Raw genomic sequence first — 25,996 nt, 5'->3', positions numbered from 1 at the left:
GTATATCAATGAGATCAATCTTTGAAGATTCTGGAACTTGGACCTGCCCCTGTACTCACTGCAGTGTCCTTGCAAACCCAAAGAGGTCATGGTAATTTAATGGGGTGTGAAAATAGGGATGTCAGTGAGTCATCTGTCACGGGTCCCCCAAAGAGGACTGCTCTGTTCTAGAGTCAGCTGAAAGTATCTGTGTTTCTATAAGTCACGCTAGGCTTATGTCTTGTCACCCCACATTTCAGAGAGACAGCAATTTTCATTTTGCCTCTGATGCAGATATTGCCGGAGTTTGGGATGTTCACACTACTCAAGAGCTGTAATTTCCTCCACCTCTGCACCTGACTCTGACAGTCAGCCTGTGCAAATGCGCCCAGATCCTCAGAGAGCAGTAAGAATACCTCCTTGGAAAAGGCATCTTGAAAACATCTAGAGAGCAGATGGATGTTTTTGTGGAAATTCAGCTGCTCCCTTCCTTTGGAGAGCAGCCTCCAACCCATCTCTTGCCTGCGTTATTGCAGTATCTTCCTGACTGGTCTCTTTGCCACCCTCCAGTTTATACACTTGTGCCAGAGTGAGCTGTTATAAACACACCAGGGCACCTGTCACTTTCCTATTTGAAAACTGAGCAAGTCTCCCTCCTGACACCATGGCCACAGGAAGGGCAGTGAGACTCAACATGTGTGACACACCCAACATACATCCAGTGCTCCATCAAAGCCACCTGTTACTATTCTCGTTCCAATATGAAAACCTGAGACCTCGATGACAGTACATCCTTACTGACTTGATCGCCAGTTTTTGCTGTTGTCTCCAAGATACTTTTTTCCATTCCCCCCACCCCCGCCCATGTCTGTATTTTTCCTTCACAGACTCTATATAGTATTTGGAAGTTGGGTGGGGATTTTATTCTTGTTCCTCTTATCTTTTTTTAAAGCAAACATCCTCTTCCTGTTATTTCTTGGAGACCTGTAAAGTTTTAAAATGTCCTCACCTCAGAAATCAGAGCACATAAACTCCATCAAATGTGACTGAAAATCTAAGGATACTTTTTTTTTTTTTAAGAGATGACAGGCTTGGAAATGAATAAGTATAGCAGAAAAAGGAATTGTAATGTGATATTTGTGACTCTTTTTTTTGACACCTATTAATTTATAAAACCCATGAGCACAATTCCCAGGCTCTTCCTGCAATACCTAAGCCATGGTGACTAAAGATCAAAATTTAGAACAGGTAAGTATTTTAGAAATTTAGAAAATAAGGTTAGAAATCTCTTTTCAAACAGTTTAGTGAAAAATGATTACATCTCATGTACTCTGCCAGAAAGTTCAATGCCTACTCTTAAAAGCAAACACTTGTATGGAACATTATAACCCAAAGTTATCTGTAGCGTCACAGAGGCTCTCCTTTTATTTCAAGACTGATTTTTAGCCAAATGTCCTATCTTATTGAAGAATGTGAACACTCTCACTTTAGAGCACATGGACTCCTTCTTGTGAGGGAAGGCCTGGCAGTCAGCCTTAGTCCACAAGAGTAAAGATGAGACTCTAAATAAATGAAAACAATCAGCCTGCACTGGTACGGAGCAGACATCCCAGCAGGGCGGAAATTTCCACGTGTGCTGATCACGCATCTGTAGAGTCAGAGGTGGTTACAGCCTCCCTTGGGAATCCTGGAAGAACAAATTCACCTCTCAAAACACAGAGATCATCATCTCACAGTAGATCTTGGGTGAATGCCTCAGTCATCTGAATGTACTCCCTTGAAATGTTACTCATTTCTCTAAAGTGCTTTGAAATTGGGAAGTTACAACTAGCAGATGAGGAGGAGCGAATGAGAAGCCCTAGAGGCAAGTGACAAAGGCAGTCAGGAGGCCTCAGCAGCAACTCACCAGGTCTTTCCAAATTCCAGTCACTCGTGTTCACCTTCACCACTTCCCTCATCCCCTCATCACTTCCCTCTGTTACTGAAGGATGTAAATTTAACTCTTGTATATGCAAATACATTTACAGGACTTGCAAATGAAACTTCGCATGGTTGTTTGAGACAAAGTCTCACTCTGTTGCCCAGGCTGGAGTGCAGTGGTGTGATCTCAGCTCACTGCAGCCCTTGACCTCTTGAGCTCAAGTGATCCTTCTGCCTCGGCCTCCTGAGTAGCTAGGACTACAGGTGCACACACCCATGACCAGCTAATTTTTGTATTTTTTGTAGAGACAGGTTTTCACCATGTTGCCCAGGCTGGTCTTGAACCCCTGGGCTCAAGGGATCTGCCCACCTCAGCCTCCCAAAGTGCTGGGATTACAGTTGTGAGCCACGCGCCCAGCCAAGCCAAGAACTCTTACCTCAAGTAAAGAGAATAGAAAAAGTCGAGACAACAAAAACGAAGCAATAGTATCGAATCCAGCCAGGCAGTGCTGCTTGACTGCTTCGGAGCCTGAGGCCAGGCCTCTTCCCCTTCGGCTGGGAGAACGCTTGGTTCTCTCTCAGGAAACCAAGGTTCCCTCGCGAATCAAAAGCACTGAAAGACAACTAGCAGGAAAGCCGATCACTCGCTCACCTGTGATTTCAGCACACCTTATTCCCCACTAGTGGGCCTCCGAAAATTCACCTTGTACATCACCAGTTGTTTGCATCTCACACTTGGGGAAAACCGAACTCACCATCTATCTTGGCTTAAGAATGAGGCAAAAGAATGAGATGTAGGACCAGAAGATTTGGGCTTAAATCCCAGCTCTGACTGGTTCCTAATTGTGAGACCACAGGTAAGTTACTGAATTTGCTTTTTAATGTTTATAGTAGAATTTTTATAATTAAATTGTTTAACAGGATTGCTTTCTGTATTAAAACCTGTGAATGTCAGTGGAAAAAACCAGGTTGGTTTGTTCATATAAAGTACCACTGAGTTGGCATGTTATTAGCAGAATGTGCAGAACTTGTAGAATGTTGATGGAAATGCATAGGTCATAAGAGTCACGAACATCTCTGTCCTCCAGACTACAAACTCCACAAGGTAAGGGGCTGAGTCTCTCACATTCTCAGTACCTAGCATCCACCTGGAACACAGGAGGAGCTCTGTATAAGGAAAAATACATGATAATTATAAATCAGAAGATTCAGGCATCCTGAATGCATTCACATTTAATATTTTTAAGGCTTGGCTGTTTAAAATGTTTTTTTAAAAGTATATACTTGCATCTAGTTTTAAATGAATTACCATCATGTTTCAGAGAGTAATACCGAAAAAAGACATTTTACATGGAGAATATTATACCCCACATTTTAAAAACTCCTCTAACCTTCTACAGTATAGTGCTTCTTCCCCCTTCAGAACCACAGTCTGCTGAAAGGATAACAATTAGTTTAAGTGAACCAAGGTCAGATGTTAAAAGAAAGTTGCCAAAAGTTGTATTTAGAATCTGCTGATGCTTTAAAAAATGAAGAGTTGGCCCCAGTTCAAGAAACCAGATATTAGATTAAAACCTTGGGGGCACGTGGTTCAATTTTTTTATTTAGAACTACAAGGTTTGGGATTAAACTAAAAGTAAGATGCTTGATGCTTATTAGATGTACTGCCTTAAAATATTTTCAAGAAGGCAACAGAGTTGAAAGTAACTGAAAGTAAACTTGAGGGTCAATTTTGAAATGCAAACAGCCGAGAGCTGATACCCTTGGAGGACCGACATTACCAGAATGGACTTGCACACACTAGCTAGAGATTGATGCTTCAGCAAAGAAAATTCCTGAAAGGGAATCTGAGTTTTTGCCAAGAAATGTCATATGAAAAAAATGCAGGCTCAAGCGATTTTGCCTACATAAGAATTCTTTTAGTAAAATCACAATAAATGAACAATTCAGTAGTATTAATAAGAACAATGGTGGCCAGGTGTGGTGGCTCACACCTGTAATCCCAGCACTTTGGGAAGACAAGGCAGAAGGCTTGCTTGAGGCCAGGAGAAAGAACAGCCTAGGCAACATAGCGAGACCCTGTCTGTACTAAAAATTAAAAAAAAAAAATAGCTAGGTATAGTGGCGCATATCCATAGTCCCAGCTACTCAGGCTCAGGAGGCTGAGGCAAGAGGATCTCTTCAGGTTGAGGCTACAGTAAGTTACAATTGCACCACTGCCCTCCAGCCTGGGCAACACAGCAAGGTTGAGGCTGCAGTAAGTTATGATTGCACCACTGCCCTCCAGCCTGGGCAACAGAGCAAGGTTGAGGCTGCAGTAAGTTACAATTGCACCACTGCCCTCCAGCCTGGGCAACACAGCAAGGTTGAGGCTGCAGTAAGTTACGATTGCACCACTGCCCTCCAGCCTGGGCAGCAGAGCAAGGTTGAAGCTGCAGTAAGTTACAATTGCACCACTGCCCTCCAGCCTGGGCAACAGAGCAAGACTGTGTCTCAAAAAACAAATAAATAAATAAATAACATAATACTAATAATAACACAAGATAACAAACGCAGCTCCTCTGTGTTCCAAATACCATGCTAAAATTTTTACCCGAAATATCTCATAGATGTAAGTCTATTAACTGACATAAATCCTTCCCTCATTTTGTCATGACAGCTGTAACTTATGCTCATGAAAAGAGACCCCAGCATCCTTCAAACTTAAGGTTAACCTTATTATTAGGATAATCACCAGTGAGTTCAAAGAATCATTATGTTGGTAATCAATAACTTTGACATAAATTTTAAATTATACTAATAAATAGTTTTTTAAAAGCTTTTTATTTGGAAATAATTCTAGATTCACAGTAAGTTGCAGGGATGGTATGGAGAGCTTCCGTGTATTCCTTGGTTTTCCCCAATGATTACACCTCATATAACTGTACCCCAGGACACTGAAGCTGGCACCGTGTGTGTACAGTTCCACGCCATTTCATCTCAAGTGTAGATCTCCAATCAAATAAAGAACTATCCTGTCACCACAAAAACCTCCCTTGTGGAATCTCTGAATAGGCACTGCATATCCCCTAATTCCTGGAATCCCCTAGTCTACTGTTCATCTCTATAATTTCAGTAACATTTCAAGAAGATTCTACAAATGGAACCGTCAAGTACTGGCTTCTTTTTCCTGAGCACAATGCCCTTGAGATCCATCCAAGTTGTTGTCTATATCATTAGCTCATTCCTTTTTACAGCTCAGTAATATTCCATGGTACAGATGTACTACAGTCTGTCTCGCCATTCCCTCAGGGAAGAGCAATTTGACTATTTCCGGTTTTTGGTGATTACAAATAAAGCTGTTATGGATATTTATTTACAGTGTTTTGTGGGGATATAAATTTTCGCTTCTCTGTGATAAATGCCCAGCAGTGCTATTGTTGGGTCATATGGTAAATCTGTTGGAGTTTTTTTTTTTTTGAGACAGAGTTTCGCTCTTGTCGCCCAGACTGGAGTGCAATGTGTTGGCTTACTGCAACCTTACCTCCCAGGTTCAAGCGTTTATCCTGCCTCAGCCTCCCTAGTAGCTGGGATTACAGGTGGCCACCACCACACCCAGCTAATTTTTGTATTTTTAGTAGAGACAGGGTTTCACCATGTTGGCCCAGGCTGGTCTCGAACTCCTGGCCTAAAGTGATCTGCCCACCTCAGCCTCCCAAAGTGCTGTAATTTCAGGCGTGAGCCGCTATGCCCGGCCTCTGTTTTAGTTTTTTAAGAACTGCTTAAAGATTTTCCAGAATGGCTGTACCAGTTCACACTCCAGCAGCAGTTTACGGGAAATATAGTTTCTCTCCCTTCTCACCAGCATTTGGTATTGTCTCTGCTTTTTATTTCGGCTGCCCTAACACGTACATGATGATACCTCATCATGGTCATAATTTTCATGTTCCTATCACCTGGTTGTGTTGACTTCTTTTCATGTGTTTATTTGTCATCCATACCTTCTCTTTGGTGAAGCGTCTTTCATGCCTTTGCTCATTTTCTATTTGGATTTTTTAAACTAAATTTGTACAATTCTTTATATTTTTTAGATATGAATCCTTTGATACGTAGTTTGTAAATATTTTCCCTCAGTCTTCAGCTTCTTTTTTCATCCTCTTACAGAGCAAGAGTTCTAAATTTTAATGAAGTCTAATTTCTTAATTTTCTTCTTTAATGGAGAATGCTTTTGGTGTAATGGCTAAGAATTCTCCACCAAGCTTTGGGTCCTGAAAAAATAACTTAAACTTGATATGAAACACTGCAACTATCTGTAATGTCTGATAATTAAATTACTAAACTAAATAATAGCTAATATTGAATAACGAACATTGAATCAGTGATCTCAGAGTTGGGTATCAATACTGGATATGTTAGGAGACGCCTTCTTCAGATGCATCTGTGGACCTCAATCCACTTCTACCTCTGAATGAACAGGGAGGTGGCACTCATTTCTTAGCATTATTGAAAGTTTCCTGCATCCACTAGAGAAAGGTCAGGGTTGCTGAAAGAGCTGAGGCAACAGAAGCTGCGGGTTCTTAGTTTATGGTGCAGTCAAGCACCCCTGCTCTATTCCTCCGTCATCACAGTCACGTAGAGAGAGCTCAGAATCACAAGCAGCAGTGGCCATCCTACTGCATGGCATAGATTTTTGTCGCTGTAGAAGGGCCATGCTCAAGTGATTTTGGAGTCCCTAAGACAAACCCTGCGACAAGCATCCTGCTGTAGGTGGAAGAGGAGAGACCAGGAGCAAAACATTTCTAGAGGAAGACAGTACAGTGAAGGAGATCCCACTGGATCGGCTAGGATGTCCAAGAACCCAAGGATGTAGCAATAAATGCACAGGAAATGCTGAGAAGGAGCAAAAGACACTAAAAAGTGAAAAGGAGAGAATGCAGTACAGTGTCATCGTTGTCTCAGATAAAGAGCATGACGACACCTCGCTTCTACGCCTGCTGCGTGCCAGTTGCTGCGGGATATGATGTTCGTTGAGCAGGGGGCCCTTCCTTCACTTCCTTTGCAAAGCTAGTGTAACCATTATAACTCAGCTCAGATCTACTTTTCCATGTATTTTCTACTTTAGTTTTGATTGGTCTTTTTTCCTTCAAGATTCTATCGTGGGTATTAATATGTGCCACTTAAGTTTTCTTCACATCTCTAATATGTGAGCTTTAGTGTTATTTTTCCTGGCACAATTAGACTGTTGCCTGAAGAGCGGGCCTGCATTCCCCTTTTTAACTTTCACAGGCACAGAGTTGGGCACAAAGCAGGCAGGTGCAGGGTGCTTGTTGTGGGATTCTTTTAACGACTGCGCGGCCATTGTGTGTGGCCCCTCCAGAACAAGAATGTAAGGACAGTTCTACGTTGGCAGAAGCGTTCTAGTATGCACTGCCTGATATGACGGTTGCTAGGGCTACTTGTGGCTACTGAGCACTTGCAACGACGCTGGGATGACCAAGGAACTGAATTTTAATATTAAATATAAATTAATTACATTTAAATAACCACACGTGCCTTGGAGCAACCGTTTTGGACAGCTCAGGTGGTGATTCTCAGGGACCCACCAATGGGGCTGATGCCTTGCCTGGCCCAACCTTGGTGGGGCCTCAAACTGCAAGATCTCTCAGCATTCCTGAACAAAGAATATGATTTCTTAGTGTTACGGGCTGAATTGTGAAGCCCCCACAACAAATTCATATCAATATGTTGAAGTCCTAAGCCCCCGTACCTCAGAATGGGACTGTATTTGGAGACAGGGCCTTCAAGAAGTAATTAAGTTTAAACTAAGGTCATACGGGTAGATCCTAATCCAGTATGGCTGGTGTCCTTTTAAGAAAAGGTGAGTAGGGCACACAGAGACCTGGGGCATGCGTGCAGAGCTGACCACCTGCAAGCCAACGTGTGAGGAGAGGACGCCAACCACGCCAGCACCTTGATCTTGAATTTCCAGCCTCCAGACTATGAGAAAGTAACTTTCTGTTGTGTGAGCCACCCAGTCTAGCAGCCCGAGCAGATGCGTACACTTCCCACTCTTAGAGACGCATCATTTCCAGTCATGGCTGCACACACATTAAATGGAAGCAACTCTGATGCAGAACCCTGAATGCCAATAAACGAATTTAAAATGGGGAGATTTTCTTTCCAAGTGTCTGTTGTGCCTGCTGTGCCCTAGCCAGTGGCACTATCTAGAAAGCCAGATCCCTGAGCTGAGGCTGTGTGGTGAGCACTGGGTTGGAGTAAACGAAGCAGAAAGCTTTCTGGGGATGTCATCTCAGGGCCAGGAGACTGCAAACTCTGCAGGCATGGCTCTCCCTCTGCAAGCTGAGAGTCAGTGCTGGAAACACACAGACAATCTCTGCTTCTCTGAGCATCCTCTCCACAGTGAACATTCATATGTTTTATTTCTTTTAGAGGTGTCATTATCACTGAGTTCTTAGTCATGCCACGGTTCATGTGAGCAGGGAGACATTCTGTCTCACTACTATGGACCTGTGATGTGCTGATTAAAACGGGCCTGCTCCTAGACGCAGCTCCACCCCACTGCCAGAGCCTTCAAGACACAGTGTCAAGTGAAAGAAAACGCAGTCCAGGGAGCTTACCACGGCTGTTAACCCACTCTTCAGGTAGGGCTTACTTTGTAACGGTACAGGTGGAATTAATTAAGAACTATATGGGGAGCCAGCAGCAATCTGCAAAGAGCCAGCAAAAGTCCCTTTAATTAAGGGTCAGAAAAGGCCTTTCCTTCTTTCTCCAGCCCTGCTACATCGGGCTTGAGAGCTATGAAGTCTTGCACAGATGCCGACTTCATGCCTTTTCCATTTCACGTTCCTCATCGTGGAAGATGACCTTGACAGAGGTCATTATTACATCGTTATTCTTTCACAATCCTCACATTTAGACCATCCTTGGTGGATAAGAACATTTTTGAGGATATATGATCTTCAAAAAAGGGAATCTCACAACCTTCCTATAGAGTTTGTCAATTGAGACATGCATTCAAAGAGGCAGTTACAAAACCCCTTTGGAAAAAGAAGTAAAGGGTGTGTGTTATGTACATAAATACATATCTGGGTGGAAAAACAAGTCAACAAAACAAGTAAACATTTCAATGAACAGGAGAGTTTCGGGCTGATTGGGATATGCAGACTTGTAGCACAGCATCCAGGGCGACCCTCCCTCTTGCCTTCTGTATCCCACACATGTAAGAGTTAGATTCTGGGTTCACAAGGATGCTCTGTGCCATGACCTCTTTCTTATCTTCAGCAGCTACATGCCATTTTGCACATATCCAAGAACTTCAAACGAATTTCTAGGCAATTCCATTTCCACTGAAATGTATCATGTGAGCAGGTCTTTCGTTTATTTCTTTTTTCATTTTGCCTCTGCTTTCAGACGACTGCAGCAATCCCTCCATCAGAAGTGAAGGGGGAGGTTTAATGACTTCATGTATAATTTAGTTTTCTGCAAAATGCTTCTTCACTTTCTGTTTTGCATAAGCTTAGGAAAGTATGGCAGTGTATCAGATCTACAAGGACACCAAAGATTTATATACATTTCGGCTCTACCTTTTTATCCTACAACTTCCTTCATTGGAATTGTGCACTCAGGTTAAATTAGCTGCTGTAAAAATAGAAAAGTTAAGCTGCAGAAACAACAGATGCTTTAATATTTTGCATTGCTCCCCAAATAAAAACTTTAAAGCAACTTTGCCTGCTGTATAAATATTATTTTTACAAAGATGCCAGGCATGTCTTTCTCATTAGATCCATTTGAGATCAACTTAGGTAGTTTCTTAGGTGATATATGAGTAGGTATGCAGAAATAGCTATGTGGGGTTGGCCAAAAAAGAGCTAAAGAAACAGTGTGTGCCACCCATTCACAATCTGGAAATGAAATAATATTACAGATTGAGAAACCAAAATCCTACTTTGTGGATATGCTTATGTTTTTCCATAGTTAATTTTTTTCTTCTAGCCCACTTCTCTTTCTACTCATGGGTACTTACAGATACACACAACATATTGGCTTTTCCATTTAAACCATTGCTATCTCAAGCCTTTAAAAGCACCTCACTGTGTTAGTAACAGAAAATGTTTTCAAAGTATATCTCTCCTAGTAGCATAGCTATGATAACCCACGGAATACCTTCCAGTTGACCATGCCATGAGAATGAGAAACACACAGAACACATAGGCACAGAAAACAAGCTTTAGAAAAATCTTGCCGGTTTTCAAGCTTTATTTCTAGTCTGTAAGATCTTTAATTAGTTAGATTATAGAAGTTTATATAACTGTAATATTAACTTTTGGAAGTCTGTTTATTTCTATGTATCAACCATTGACCTAGAATTTCAATATCTTTTCTCCACTGCTCCTTTATGTGATCACGCATATTTCACTTACTGTAACATTTAAACGCAAAAGAAAAATACACTTTGCTCTCCTTTGGCTGCCTTCTGCAGTGCCTCTCCAGTGCTAACTCAAGCAAATTTGTGCTCAAGTCTCACTTTCAACACTAGGTAAGTCTGATTTCAACTAGTCAAAGTTATACAAACAACACAAATAAAAGTAAGCCACTTTACATGATGAAAATCCTAACATCAATATCATATAGTTGCAACATCAATAAACTCAATTTCCAACATTTCTACTGTTTCTTTGTATCTTAGAAAAAAATAAAAATAAAAAAGATTACAGTTTTGGAGCACTTTGAGAGGCCAAGATGGGTGGATCACTTGAGGCCAGGAGTTCAAGACTGGCCTGGCCAACATGGTGAAACCCCATCTCTACTAAAAAATACAAAAATTAGACAGGCATGGTGGCATGCACCTGTACTCCCAGCTACTCAGGAGGCTGAGGCAGGAGAATCAAATGAACCCGGGCAGGGGAGGTTGCAGAGAAACTCCGTGTCACCGAACTCCAGCCTGGGCAACAGAGTGAGACTATCTCAAAAAAAAAAAAAAATTAGTTTTGGCAAATCTCTACAAATCATATTTTTTTTTCTGTCATTCACAATTAGGAGAAAGTTGTCAGGCTGCATTCTGGTATCTAATGTACATAGAAGACCTGCTCCAACCTGTTCTCCACCTCTTCAGGTCTCACACATCCAAACTCTCACAGGTCTCACAGACCCAAAGCATAGGGAAGATGAGGATGGATATTGTATTTTTTGTTGTTGTTGTAAAATGGCATGAACCCCAGAGTCAGCTGTCCTGGGGTTCAGATTGCAGTACCTCTCATGAGCGTGGTGACACGGATATGAGACAGAGCTCTCTAACGATTAGTTTCCTCATGTCTGCTGGGAGGAGGGCTGTCCTGACCCTTAAATGAGATCACACATGGAAGTGGTTAGCTCCGTGCCCAGCCCATAGATGATGGTCAATAACATCAACTGCTGTTAGGATAAAAATGTTGATTTCTCTTCCCACCACCATGAGGAAGTCTACTACCTGGCACTAAACATTTTCAAAACCAAGAAATTATGATCAGTTGTTAAACTTAAGCATTACTGGCCTGCGTTGACCTATCACATGACAATCCTTTAAAGAGCTGCTTGTCCAAAACGGGCAGTGTGGAGACCAAATCAAAGAACTGAAGTCCTCCTACTAAGAGAAGATGCAGTCCAGTTGTAACACTGATGAAACAGGCAGTAAACAGGACAGAAAGGTAGTAAATAGAGTCTAAATGACGCTGCAGGGACTCCAACAAGCTGTGAAAGTTTGGAGAAAGGAGAAATCCACGAGGGATGGAAGGGTTGGGTGGGAAGACTTCAAGGAGGAGGCAGGATTTGAGCTGGTCCTAGTGGAACTAACCTAAAGGACTTGGAAAGGTAGAGAACATAAATGGGTTCCTAGCAGAGGCAAGTGATGCCTACAACAAAGACAGTGGCGTGGAAATGAAGGAACGTGTGGACATGACCCAAGCGAGAAGTTTTTACCACAGAACAAGGAGATACAAGAGAGGCAGGATGGAGCTCACTAATAAGGGGTCGTAAACACTCAGGGCTGTAAGTACTGTGAGTTTCTAAGCACAAGGAAGTGAATAATATTTAAATGTGACTCAGGAAATTAAAGCCTGGTGGTATAATGACTGAATCGATCAGAGACACTGGCAGTGATCCAAGACTGAAGGGACCCAGTTCTAGAACACAGTGAAAATATCTGTTGATATCTTGATGCATATCCAAAGATGTATACACAAAACGTCATTCTTACAACTGTCCTATGAAATAGACAGAAATCCCTTTTCTCAAGGAGGAGTTAGAGGTTCTACTCAACTCTACTCGCTCAAACTCAAGGAGTTTGAGCCACTACTCAAAGGAGAGTTTGAGAGGTTCAGCAGAAGGAAAAGCAAACTGCAGTTTACTATAGCAGAGTGTGCCCTATGTCAGGCAGCACAAGAAAATGGCCAGGAAAAGGCTTAAGATTTTCAGACTCTCTGACCTCATTCATGCCTCAAACAGCAGAACAATCTCTTTACCTACCTGTAAAGCTCTAACACAAAGAGTTTCCTGGAACCACTGAAGTCTTTTTTTTTTTTTTTCTTCTAGACAGAATCTTACAGTATTGCCCAGGCTGGAGGGTAGTGGTGCAATCATAGCTTACTGCAGCCTCAAACTCCCAGGCTCAAGTGATCCTCCCGCCTCAGCCTCCAAGTACCTGGGACAGCAGGTGCACACCACCATGCCCAGCTAAGTTTTTAATTTTTTTTTTTTTTGGAAACGGGGTCTCACTATGTTGCCCAGGTTAGTCTCAAACTCTTGGGCCCAAGTGATTCCCCAGCCTTGGCCTCCCAAAGTGCTAAAATTACAGGTATCAGCTACCACACCTGGCCCCATTGAAATCTACATTTCCATTTTTAGCCTCCTTATAAATCAAATGGACAGAACTGAAAGAGGGATGCTTTGATTTTTATGATCCGCTTAATAACAATTCCGAAATCTAGCACTAATTTTTTAGGCATTTTCTTACAGCGTCTACCAGTTGCAGGTTGCCGAAGAAACATGTTTCCTACAGTGACTGCAGGCGGAAGGATAATCACGTATGTCTCATAAATTAAGGGGAAACCCTGCTAGTAATCCTTCAACATGTGACGCTGGAATGGTGTCTGATGTCACTCAAAATCCCAGTGCGTTCTTCCTTGATTAACTATGTATGCAAGCTCTTGACAAGGACATTGGAGGGATGTTTCCTGAGGACAGACAGCTGTGACTCTTACTCACTCTGGCTCAAAGTTTTGAACTTTGCTTACCAGAGTTCGGGTACTTATGGTGGTACAAAGGGCTGTGTCCCTAAGGCTCTGCATGTCTAACAGCATTTCTGAGGGTCCTCGTGGGAAGAGTTTATAGGTCTAATAATTTAACAAATGCTTAGGTGGATGCCATTCTGAAAAACGGCCTTCCAAAAGCAATACCAGCAAAGCTCAGACACTGACTAGATGGTTCTGACATAATTGCCAGTTCAGAAGAATCATGACAGCCACTACTCAAACAATTCTGGAGTGAAAACTACTGAAAAGAGTCACATGGGAAAAGCACTGGAAACGCAATTATGAAGAATCATTTATTTATTTTATGGGAACACTGATGTCAAATATTGGCAGATTTTTTAAAAAGCATTAAAATTATCTGACCAATGCAGTAGTCATAGCTAGAACTCAAACACATAAATTTAAAAATTTTATTTAGTGAAAAATAGATCAAATTCCATGTTCTGCAGCCTATTTGAGGTTCTTTAACATGGTTAAGAGGCCAATATTAATGAGACCTGTGCCAAAATATAAACAAGAAGTCCAACGTGGAAACTGGATATCAAGACCCTAAACAAAGCAAAAACCGCTGAAAACTCCATACAAGATTCAGTCCCCACCAACAAAGCACGGAACAGCATGACAGTGAGCAATTCTGGTGAGCTGAACGCTCCATCTGCTGGGAGAGGTACCAGCGCTACCTGGTGCTCCTGAGTACAGTGACCATGGTTTCAAGCACACTGGAGTAGATCAGTTGCCTCCCCATTGCAGAGGAGCTGGGGACTGAAATGAAAATGTTACTGGGCCGCATGCTGACAGTCAGAACTAATGTTTAGAGGAATTTCCAAAGGGCAGAGGAAAATGGGCAAACCACATGGGGCTTCTGAGCAAACTGCTTTTCCATCAGTTCTGAATTGTTTGGCAAGCTCCATTTTCTCCTCCTTTCTGCTCATCAGACTTACAGGACAAGTTGTAGTGTTTCTAAATGCTGTCAGTCTTGAATTGCGAATATAACTCATAAAAGCCCCATATAGACCAATGATTCCTACTGTACTGCTGAATCCCCACAACCTCTGATGCCTGAGAATATGTTTTTACTGGGAGGATCTGGTTTAAAAATTAGAGCTTTTAGACAAAGCTCTGAAGGTTCAGCAGTGGAATGAAAACAAGAAGGAACAGGAGCTGTGGAGGAAGATGCATGGACCTGGCTGAAGTCTAGGCTTTGGGGCAGTGACAAAAGAGAAGATGAATAACTGATCAGAGGCTATGGAACATATAATCCCATCTTTCATAGAAAGGAAAGTGAGCCAGTAGTCAGGGGCTCACATAAAGATCAAGACTAGAGAGATCCATGGAATCAAGGTAAATTAGAGATGCTCACTCCATTTTACATGAACTTCCTATACAGGGAAGAAAAGGTAGGGTGGGGGAGAAGCCTAAGAACAAATGGAAGAAACATATCTTACAAAATAAGGTGATAGAAATGCATTCAGATCTATCATGAATCACAATAAACTAAAAATGTACTAAGTTGTAGAATTTAAAGGTAAAAGCTGTGTGGTTTGATTGAAATAATAAAATCTAGCTATATGTTATGTATAAGAGACACCACTAAAATAGAGGGGTAGAAAATATATTCTAGAAAAAATACTAACTGGAAGGAAACTGGCAAAGTTATACTGAAATTAGACAAAATAAACTGTAAAGAAAAACATTACTAAAGATAATTCTATCAGTGCTTAATGATAAAATGTTCAATTCACTTAAAAAGACAGCAATTCTAAACTTGCACTTTCCTAATAACTTAGCTCCAAAATATATTACCTCTTTCAACACACTTCTTTCAGTAACTGAGAGATTAGATAGACAAAAATTAAGTATACAGAAAATTTGAACAAAAGTTTGATCTAAAAAATGTATAAAACACTGTGCTCAACATTGTTTTTAAGAATACATAAAATATTTAAGAAAACTGACTATGTATAAGGCCCTAACTAATGTTCACAAATTGCAATGAATGTTCTATGATTGTATATAATGCAATCAAGTTGGAAATCATTAACAGAAAGATAATTTTTTTATATTTTTAAGGTAAAAAGATAAATTTTATCTTTTTTAGATAAAATTTAGTTCTCATACTAAAACATGCACTCATAAACTCACAATCTTCTAAGTAATTCATGGGTCAAATATATCATAATAAAAACTAAAACATGTTTAACAGTCAATGATAATAGAAATACTATCTGTCAAAACTTATTGGATACAGGACAACTGTTACTTAGAGGAAAAATCAATACTGTCAAATCAATGTTTATATTAGAAAAAAACATGGCAAATTAATGTGTGTGGCACCTCATTTAAAAATAAGAAAAGAATAAACTCAAAGAAAGTAGAAGGAAAATAATATAGACCAGTAATAAAATAAATTTTTAAAAATGTAATATTAAAGATCAGCAAAGACAAAAGTTATTTTCTTTTTCTTTTCTTTTTTTTTGAGGTGGAGTTTTGCTTTGTCACCCAGGCTCGGAGTGCAGTGGTGTGATCTTGGCTCACTGCAACCTCCACTTCCCAGGTTTAAGTGATTCTCCTGCCTCAGCCTCCTGAGTAGCTGGGATTACAGGCACCCGCCACCCTGCCCAGCTAATTTTTTGTATTTTTAGTAGAGACAGGGTTTCACCATGTTAGCCAGGATGGTCGCAATCTCCTGACCTCAGGTGATCCACCTGCCTCAGTCTCCCAAAGTGCTGGGATCACAGGTGTGAGCCACTGTGCTTGGCTGACAAAAGTTATTTCTTTGAAAAGATTAATAAAACTGACAAATCTCTGGCAGGAATGCTAAAGGAAAAAAGAAGGCATAAATAAACTATATAATGATGAAAAAGGGATAAAGAAACATGAGTAAAAACAAATTTAAAAGATAAGAATATATTAAGAAATGTATGCCTCTAAATAAAAAAGATAAAATGTAGAAATTCATATGAAAATATTAACTATCAAAATTAACTCAAGAAAAATGAGAAATCTGTAACAGTCCTATTAACTATTGAAAAAAATTAGTAATCTAAAATGTTAGCATGAGGAAAATGCCAGATCTAGCCAGTTTTACAGGTCACTTTTAAACACTTAAGGGAAAGATAATTTTAAGAGAATAAAAAAATTACAGAATGTGATTCCATTCATTTAAAAAAGCAGATATTAATTCTAAAATCTAAATTAACTCTAATATTAATTCTAAAATCTAAAATTAATTCTAAAATCTACAACAATATGAAAATATAATAAGGATAATTAACAGATTAGACTCGCTTATGAACATGAATAAAAAAATGACTAGTTAACAGCACTCAGCAATGTTTAATATATAACATGACCAAGTTAGGTTTAACCCTAGGATGAAGGGTTGGCTTTTTGGTATATAATAATAATATTAATTATATAAATTACATATCTGTTATAGTAACTTGCTATGTTAACACACCGAAGAATAGAAATCAAATAATTATTTTGTATCTCAAAAAATGCTAAAAAGTATCCTATCAAATCCAGTATCTATTCATGGTAAATAATATAAACAAACCAAGAATTAAAGGGAATTTCTTTAACCTAATCATAACTGATAATCAGTTAAGGGTACTTGTCAACCAAAGTTTTTAAAACATTTCATGTAACATATATATTGTGAAATGATTACCACAATCAAGTTAGTTAACACATCTTATAATCTAACTTAGTTACTTTTGTGTGTGTGGTGTGAACATTTAAGATCTACTTAAGTCTCAGCAAATTTCAAGTATATAATACAGTATAATTACTACAGTCACCATGCGGTACCATGCTGTACATTAGTTTCCCAGAACTTCTTCATCTAATAACTAAAGTTTGTACCTTTTGACCAACATCTCCATTTCCTCTAACCCCCCCACCCCCGGCAATCATTGTTCTATTCTGTTTCTATGACTTTTTTAGATTCCACATGTAACTAAAACCATACAGTGTTTATCTTTCTCTGACTGATTTCCTTTTGCATAATGTCCTCATGGTTCACTCATGTTGTTGCAAACGGCAGGGTGGACTTCTTTTTTGTGGCTGAATAATATTCCATTGCATATATACACCATAATTGCTTTATCCATTCATCTACTGATAAGTATTTAGGTTGATTCCATGTCTTGGTTATTGTGAATAATGCTGTAATGAGCACTGGAATCCAGATGTCTCTTTAAGGTGATTCTATTTTTAACCTTTTGTGGAACCTCCATCCTGTTTTCCATAATGGTGGTAAAAAATTACATTCTCACCAACAATGCACAAGGTTTCCTTTTCCTCTACATCCTTGCCAACGCTTAGGTTGATTTGTCATTTTAACAGGTGTGAGGTGATATCTCACTGTGGTTTTGATTTGCATTTCCTTGATGATTAGTGATGTTGACCACCTTTTATTATACCTATTGACCATTTGTATATCTTCCTTGGAAAAATGTATCAGGTTATTTGCTCATTTTTAAGGATTTTTTTTTTTTGCTATTGAGTTGTATGAATTTCTTATAAATCTTGGATATTAACTCTCTTATCAGATATACGGTCTTCAAATATATTCTCTCATTCTGTAGGTTGCTTTTTCTCTTTGTTGATTGTTTTCCTTTGCTGTGCAGAAGTTTTGTACTTTGATACGAATCTACTTGCTACTTTTGGTTTTGCTGCTTGTGTCTTTGGTTTCATATCCAAAAAGTCATTGACTGCTTTGTAGTGGGTCCTAAAAAAAACAACCAACCAACCAACCAACCAAAGAAAAACACATTGCTAAGACCAATGTCGGGGGTATTTCCCTAGGTGTCTTCTAACAGTTTTATTGTTTCAGGTCTTATGTTTAAGTCTTTGAACAATTTCAAGTTAAGTTTTATGAGAATAAGAGAGGAATCCAATTTCATTCTTTTCCATGTGCATATCTAGTTTTCCCAACACCATCTATTGAAGAGATTATCCTTTCCCCATCGTGTATTCTTTGCACTCTTGTAAAATATTAGTTCATCATATATGCATGAGTTTATTTCTGGGCTCTTAATTCTGTTCCATTGGTCTCTGTGTCTGTTTTAATGCTAGGATCATACTCATTTGATTACTGCAGCTTGCAATCAAGTTTGAAATCAGGGAGTGTAATGCATATAGTTTTATTATTTCTTAAGATTGCTTTGGCTATTTGGGGTCCTTTGCAGTTCCACACAAATTTTAGAATTTTTTTTTCCTATTTGTTAAAAAATGCCATTGGAATTTCGATGAAGATTGCACTGAATTTATTGGTCAGTTTGGGTAATATGGGCATTTTAACAATATTAAGTCTTCCAATCCATGAACATGCAATATCTTTCCACTTATTTGTATCTTCAATTTCTTTTATAAATGTCTTCTAGTTTCCAGTGTATAGATCTTTCACCTCCATGGTTAAATTTATTCTAAGTATTTTTATTCTTTTTGATGCTATTATAAGTATGATTTTTCCTCTTACTTCATTTTAACATAGTTTGTGCAGAGAAGTGAAATTGATTTTTGTATGTTTATTTTGTAATACTGATTATTAGTTCTAACAGTTTTTGGTGGAGTCTCTGAGGTACTTCTATATATAAGATTATGTTACATATAAACAGAGACAATTTCGCTTCTTCCTTTCCAATTTGGATGCCTTTAATGTCTTGTTCTTGCCTAATTGCTCTGGCTTGGACTTCACTTCCAGTACTACGTTGAATAGAACTGGTGAGAGTGGGCACCTTTGTCTTGTTAGAAGAAAAGTCTTCAGCTTTTCATTGTTGAGTATGTTAGCTGGAAACCTTTCATATATGGCCTTTCACATACGCTGAGGTATATTCCTTCCATACACAATTTGTTGAGAGTTTTTATCAAGAAAGGATGTTGCATTTTGAGAAATGCCTTTTCTACATATATTGAGATGATCATATAATTTATATGCTTGATTCTGTTAATGTGCAGTATCATATTTATTGGTTTGCATATGTTGAACCATCCTCGCACCCCAGGGATAAATCCCATTTGATTATGGTGTGTGATCCTTTTAATGTGCCGTTGAATTTGACTTGCTAGTGTTTTGTGGGTAATTTTTGGATGTATGTTCACTGAGGATATTGGTTAATCCTCTTTTCTTATAGGGTCCTTATCTGGCTTTTTTGTTCAGGGAAATACTGGCCTTGTAAAATGAGTTTGGAAGTGTTTTCTCATCTTCAGCTTTTTTGGAAGCATTTGAGAAATACTAGCCTTAATTCTTCTTTAAATGTTTGGTAGAATTCACCAGTAAAACCATCTGGACACGAACTTTTCTTTGTGGGAGATTTTTGATTAGTGATTGATTCTCCTTGTTATTGCTATATTGAGTTTTCTATTTCTTCATTAATAAGTTGTACTTTTCTAGGAACTTATCCAGTTCTTCTAGGCTATCCAATTAGTTGGCATACTTTAATCTTATCAAACCAAAAGATGTATAGGATTTATAAGGAAGATTTTGAAGGTTTATTGAAAAACATTAAAGAAGGTCCAAACAAATGGAGGCATGAATCATATTAATGGACAGGAACAGCTAATATTGCCAAGAAGACAATTCTTCCAAGATTTATAAATGCATCCCATGCAATTTCAAACAAAACTATACAGAATTTTTCCTAAAGCTGACTGTCCGAACTGTCCACGTTTCCCACGGACTAGGTGATTCTAAAATTATGGAAACACAAATACTGAGAATTAACAACATGTTTCTATAGATGAAAGGCAAGGTAGGCAATAAAAGAGCTTACACACATAAGCAGAAGACAAATAATACTCTAGTAGATAAAGATGCATAGGATATGAACAATTCACAAAAGAAAATTTTCACATGGTCAGTAAACATATGAAGACACGTACAGCTTCCAACGGAACAATAAGGAAATAATTCACTCATCAAATTGGTAAAGATTTTTTAGAAGTTTAATAGCCATTTTAGTGAGGAATTGAAGTAACCATTCTTACAGTGCTGATGCAAATGTGAGCCGATGCAACCTTCATGAAAACAGATTGTCAAAACAGGAGTATGTAATGAATCTTAAGCATTTTATATGCTTTGAACTAGTAATTTCATCTCTTGAAATATATCTTTAGAAAGCAATGGAGGTAAATCTAAAGAGTTATTTATAGCAGTGTTCATGGCAAAGATAAAGGAAACATTTGGGATATAACATTAAGTGTAAAAATAAGATATGAAACTCTTTATATTAAGATTGTAATGTCTTAAAATATCAGACAGAAAATTATTGAAAATTGATAGTGAGTTGTAGGTGATTTTTTTTATGCTTTCTTTAAAATTTCCAAATTTCTTTTAAAATTACCTTTTCCTCTTAAAAGAAAACAACAAAATTGGGCCTGGAAAGCTTTAAAAACAAATTAAGTACTCCATACTCTTACAACTGTTTTTCATCATTAAAATAGAGAAAAAAAAAAATAAAAGCAACTATTCTCTTTAGGCAGATAAATTATGTTAATTGGATTTATAGTATATTCTCTTCATGTTTCAAGAAGTAAGCTTAAAATACACTTAGTAATCAGCCAAGTAAAATATTTTGGCCATAAAATTGGCAAGGAGCTCACATGCATAATTACCTAAAGCACATAAATACAATACATATAAAAACATATGCTGTGTATTTATAATTAACATTGAATACATTACAATTATTCAGTATGTCATATAATTTCCCTGAAGTAAACAGATAAAAGGTTTTCCATGTCTCCCTAAAGGGCGATAATAGAAGATAAAGGGAGTGAAGAAGTTTTAAAAATCTACAGCACAACGAATAATATGGGTGAATTCTTTTTTTGTTTTTTGTTTTCCTTTGAGACAGTTTCGCTCTGTTGCCTAGGCTGGAGTGCAGTGGCTTGATCTTGGCTCACTGCAATCTCTGCCTCCTGGGTTCAGGCAATTCTCCTGCCTCAGCCTCCCAAGTAGCTGGGACTACAAGTGTCTGCCATCACACCTGGCTAATTTTGCTATTTTTAGTAGAGATGGGGTTTCACCATATTGGCCAGGCTGGTCTCGAACTCCTTACCTTGTGATCTGCCCGCCTTGGCCTCCCAAAGTGCTGGGATTGCAGGCATGAGCCACCATGCCCTGCCAATTTTATTATATTTCAATGATGGACATAAAACTACTTTATTTCAGAAGAGACAACAGAAGAAATGGGAAAAGTCAGCATGTCCTCTTTCTTTTCTGTGACATGACAGGTCAAAAATATGGGCTCTAATTCAATATTACTGTGTTCTGAATGATACATGTGACAATAATACTAATTTACACACTGTAAAATGTGAAACATTATTAATTCCACACATTTAGTCCATATATTTCCTTATCATTCATGATTCTTTTTTTTTTTTTTTTTTGAGCAGTAGCAAGGTTTATTGTGAAGAGCGAAAGAACAAAGCTTCCACAGTGTGGAAGGAGACCCAAGCGGGGTTGCCCTTGATTCTTAAGAACTGGGTGAGTAGGGATTAGAGACATCATGGAATCATAACCACATTTCAGACATTGTGAGAACTTGATACAAACGTGTGCTAATACTATGACCTTATCATCTCAATGCAGACTTCCCAGTGTTTTGGAGATGCGGTAGGGGTTAGAAGTGAGAATGGGAGGAGGCTGAAATGAGGGGAGAGGAAGAAAAGATAGGAAGGGCACATTGGGATAGAAACCACTTCATTCAGAAACTTGGAATAAAATCAGAACCACCCACAGAGAACCAGAGAAGTGCCTGTGGATCGTACGTGACGGCCGTGTCCCCACACAGATCTCCAACAGCCAGTTAGTGTCGCCCACTGGAAAACATGCCATCGATGAGAATATGCCCATCAAACTGGAAATCCAGCATCTCTAAGGAGACCGTACTACTGCTAATATCACAGAGATTTTGTGAGTAGTTGCTGTCACAACTGATAGAAGTTGCCTCATGGAAGTTCTGTGATTTCCTCAATGTTCCAGTGTTATAGAGTTCACAGAGAGGAACCATGACCCACATTTGCCTTCTGATTCCTAATCCACTGTTCTTTCTACAACACAGCACTGTTCTTTGAAAAAAAAAAACATTGACTTTTCAACTGGTTATTTTTTGCATCATTTAATCAAAGTGTGTTATCTTGGCTCTGCCATGAGGTTAGTAAGATTGTCAGTTATTTTATATCATTCCATTGAAAAAAGATTCTTCAACTTCTAGAGAAGATGTTTTAGAAATCCTTGGCCTTTCAAACACAACTCAGGTTTACAAACTTGTCTTCTCCTTCTCTTCTCCCTTCTTCCTGCTGCAGGGTTGGTTGGCAGCCATGTAATCATCTAGGAGAGCAGCACATGGAATCTACGGCTCTCGAGAGCTGTAGCTTGATGTTAGCCTAGAACTGGTCAAGCCAGATGAGCCAGGCTAGCGGATATCGTCAGAATGATTTTCCTGCATTCCTCAGACAATGAGAAGGTAGAGCAGGGAGGAGCAATGTTGCAGTGACCTCATGTCACAGAGCTGAGACCCTGAGTGAGATTAATGGACAGCATCTGCTGCTGCTGAGCTGCTGAAACGCACCAGAGTTGGCGCTGCCAACGGGGCCCCAGGCTAGATGGGTCCTCTGCCAAAGGACAATTCGCTGTTCAAAGCAAACACAACAGTGGAGAGGAAAACGAACATTCCTGCCATGAAATCACAAGTCACATCAATAAAACACAAGGTTAATTTCCACAGGTCTGTGTCTCCATGGAGTTTCGTACGGAAGTAACATGCTTCAGTAGAAAGAACACAGGCTTTGTGTTGCTACAGCCTGCCTGCTACTCTAGATGGGACAGCCTGGGGTGAGTTACTTAAATTCTGACTCATTTTCTCATCTGGAAAATGGGTTTGATAGTAATGTAACAGCACTGTGGTTAGAAATACACATCTCTGTGTGTGCTGTGTGTGTAGGTGTGTACTTTTTTTTTTTTTTTTTTGAGATGGAGTCTTGCTCTGTCACCAGGCTAGAGTACAGTGGCACGATCTCGGATCTCTGCTCACTGCAACCTCTGCCTCCTTGGTTCAAGTGATTCCCCTGCCTCAGCCTCCCAAGTGGCTGAGACTACAGGCACCCGCCACCAAGCCCAGTTAATTTTTTGTATTTTAGTAGAGACGGGGTTTCATCATGTTGGCCAGGATGGTCTTGATCCCCTGACCTCGTGATCCGCCCGCCTTGGCCTCCCAAAGTGCTGGGATTACAGGAGTGAGCCACCGTACCCAACCCGGTGTGTGTTCTTTGTACAGTGCTGATATAGTAGGTGTTAGACAAGGGCAGGTACTCTCAACATCATGAAAGTTCTAGCAGCCAAGAAAGATTTATGGGAAGTCCAACCTTCAAAGCCTTACTCGCTTCTGAAATGCCTTTATGAGCTGTGAAACTGTCTATGATGATATAGAGTTTCTTTGTTGGAATAGTCACGTTCCATAACACGGAATAGTTATGTTATGAAATGCACTGGAGTCTCACGTAAATAATTCTACATTGCTTCTATTAGGGGTTGGTAAGAGACAGGAAACAGCCAAAGTGCTTTTCCTCCTCTCACACATTCAGCCCAGCACAGAACGCTGCTGTGATCAGATGTGCGGGATTTTTCCACACCAAGCAACTCTCCAGTGGACACCAACTCTGTGTCCTCTCATTCGCTTCCATTCTGACACTTTCTACCTGGAGTCAGATCCCATAGGCTGAGGGCTCAGTCCCACAAAATGGCGCCCCTGCTTCAGATGCCAGTCCCTGGTAGTAGGCTGTCTTCTATACTATCAATCAGGGTTCCCACGACATCCTCCTTAGGTTTAATTAATTCGCTAGAGCAGCTCACAGAACTCAGGGAACACACATTTACTGGTCTATTACAAAGGATATTATAAAGGAAACAGGCAAGCAACTAGATGAACAGGTGTGTAGGCCTGGGTATGGGGCCAGGACGCCAAGCTTCCATGCCCTCTGTGGATGTGCCACCACCCAGCACCCCCATGTAGATATTCAGCAGCCCAGAAGCTCATCACAGCTTGTTGTTGAAGAGTTTTTAGAGAGTGTGATCTCTAGCTGCCTCTACCCTGCTTTGCTGGAGGTTGGTGTGTGGGGCTGAAAAACTTCCAGCTCTCTAATCATTAGGTTTTTCTGGAGACCCACCCCATCCTGAGGCTAGCTAAGGGCTCCACTCTAAGTCATCATTAGCATAAAGTTAGATTTTAGTAAAAGATGCTCTTGTCACTCATAAAATCCCAAAGGTTTTAAGAGCTCAGTGTCAGGAACCAGGGACAAAGACCAAATATATTTCATTTCTGCCACAAGGTTAAAAAAGAAATGTAAAGCAAACATGTACTAAAAATGCCTATCCTCAGCTGGGAGTGGTGGCTCACACCTGTAATCCCAGCACTTTGGCAGCCCTAGGCAGGTGGATCACCTGAGGTCAAGAGTTCTCGAGACCAGTCTGGACAACATGGAGAAACCCTGTCTCTACTAAAACCACAAAAATTAGCCCGGTGTGGTGGTGCATGCCTGTAGTCCCAGCTACTCAGGAGGCTGAGGGGGGAGAATCTCTTGTACCTGGCAGATGGAGGTTGCAGTGAACCCAGACTGTACCACTGCATTCCATCCTGGGCAGCAGAGTGAGACTCTATCTTGAAAAAAAAAAAAAGTCTATCCTCAAATTTTTAAACATAGGTTGGCTTTCAATAACTAAAATGACCAAATGGAATATATCTACGCTTTCCGTTTTTAGGTGATCAGCATTGATCAGGTTCAAGTTGGTCAGTACAGTTTTTCTGATTGGATACCGCTAGCCTACTTGATCCTGTATGACGATTTGTAACATCCTGAGCTTGTATTTTTTAATTGTTCTATACTCATCTCTATCATTTCCCCAGGCACAGGTGTGTGTGTTTAAATATGCAGAAATCAATTCATCAAATATGAATTACAAACTACATAGAAATCAATTCAGCACATATTCAGTATTGTTTGTCAAATACGTACTGAATAAATCAATTAATATACTGCCTACTGTATTATCAGTTACTATACTGCTTACTATATTATTCAAACACAGAGCTTGCCTACTGTATGATCAGTTACTATACTGCTTACTGTATTATTCACACACAGAGCTGTGAGACTATGGGGGGAATGGTTGTTTCTGGTTGGGATCAGGGACAGCCTGGGGGGCAGTCACCTGTGAGCTGTGTCTGAATGGATGTGGCAAGTGAAGGAGGAGCTGAAGTCACGCCAGGCAGAGACCACAACCTGCAGCATGAGCCCTGGAGGCCTGGAGAATGGCAAGGTGGTGAGTACATGAGCAGAAGCAGAGCAAAGCCTGCATGGTGGGAAGCACCTGCATTACAATGAAAGCCTGAAACACAGGGTGAGGTCGTGGCACAGAGGGCTGAACATGCTATGCTGAGGTTCTTATTTTTGGAAAGAATCCATGGCATAGTCTTAAGCATCAGTCAAACATGATAACATCTACGTCTTACAAAGAAAACTGGTTGCAGAGTCCAGAACAGATTTGAATGGGAAAGACTAGGTAGGGAGATAAGTCAGGGGACTCTTTCAATGGCACAGACAAGTGATCAGGGCAGGCCCTAGGGCAGGGAAGAGAGGGGGGCCACTGAAAATGGGGAGGAGAGAGAACAGTTGGGACTTGAGCCTGCTGGTGTGGAGATGAGGGAGAGGCAGGGGCAACGGCAACCATGAAAAATCTACTTTGACCATGTTAGTGGGTGATGACAGCATCAAACTAATCAAAAGCAGGACCAGTACCAGAC

The 25,996-nt window shown here is 39.9% G+C and overlaps 1 protein-coding gene and 1 long non-coding RNA gene across 13 annotated transcripts in view; one reads left to right on the top strand and one right to left on the bottom strand.

Annotated features, from left to right (window-relative positions):
* The window catches only part of PTPRM (protein tyrosine phosphatase receptor type M), an 864,300-nt gene that overhangs the window by 133,304 nt on the left and 705,000 nt on the right, over nucleotides 1–25,996 (bottom strand). The gene's annotated exons all lie outside the window — the stretch shown is intronic.
* LOC117064131 lies at nucleotides 2,959–22,594 on the top strand. Its single transcript, XR_004429275.1, has 6 exons — nucleotides 2,959–3,004; nucleotides 8,329–8,540; nucleotides 10,341–10,435; nucleotides 12,889–14,525; nucleotides 21,591–21,681; nucleotides 22,503–22,594. It is a non-coding gene; the product is annotated as an uncharacterized LOC117064131 (long non-coding RNA).

The sequence above is a fragment of the Trachypithecus francoisi genome, unplaced genomic scaffold (assembly GCF_009764315.1).
Source record: "Trachypithecus francoisi isolate TF-2019V2 unplaced genomic scaffold, Tfra_2.0 Lachesis_group19, whole genome shotgun sequence".
Taxonomy (NCBI): Eukaryota; Metazoa; Chordata; class Mammalia; order Primates; family Cercopithecidae; genus Trachypithecus; species Trachypithecus francoisi.
Note: the sequence above shows the minus strand (reverse complement) of the source record. Positions and strands in the feature narration are given on the sequence as shown.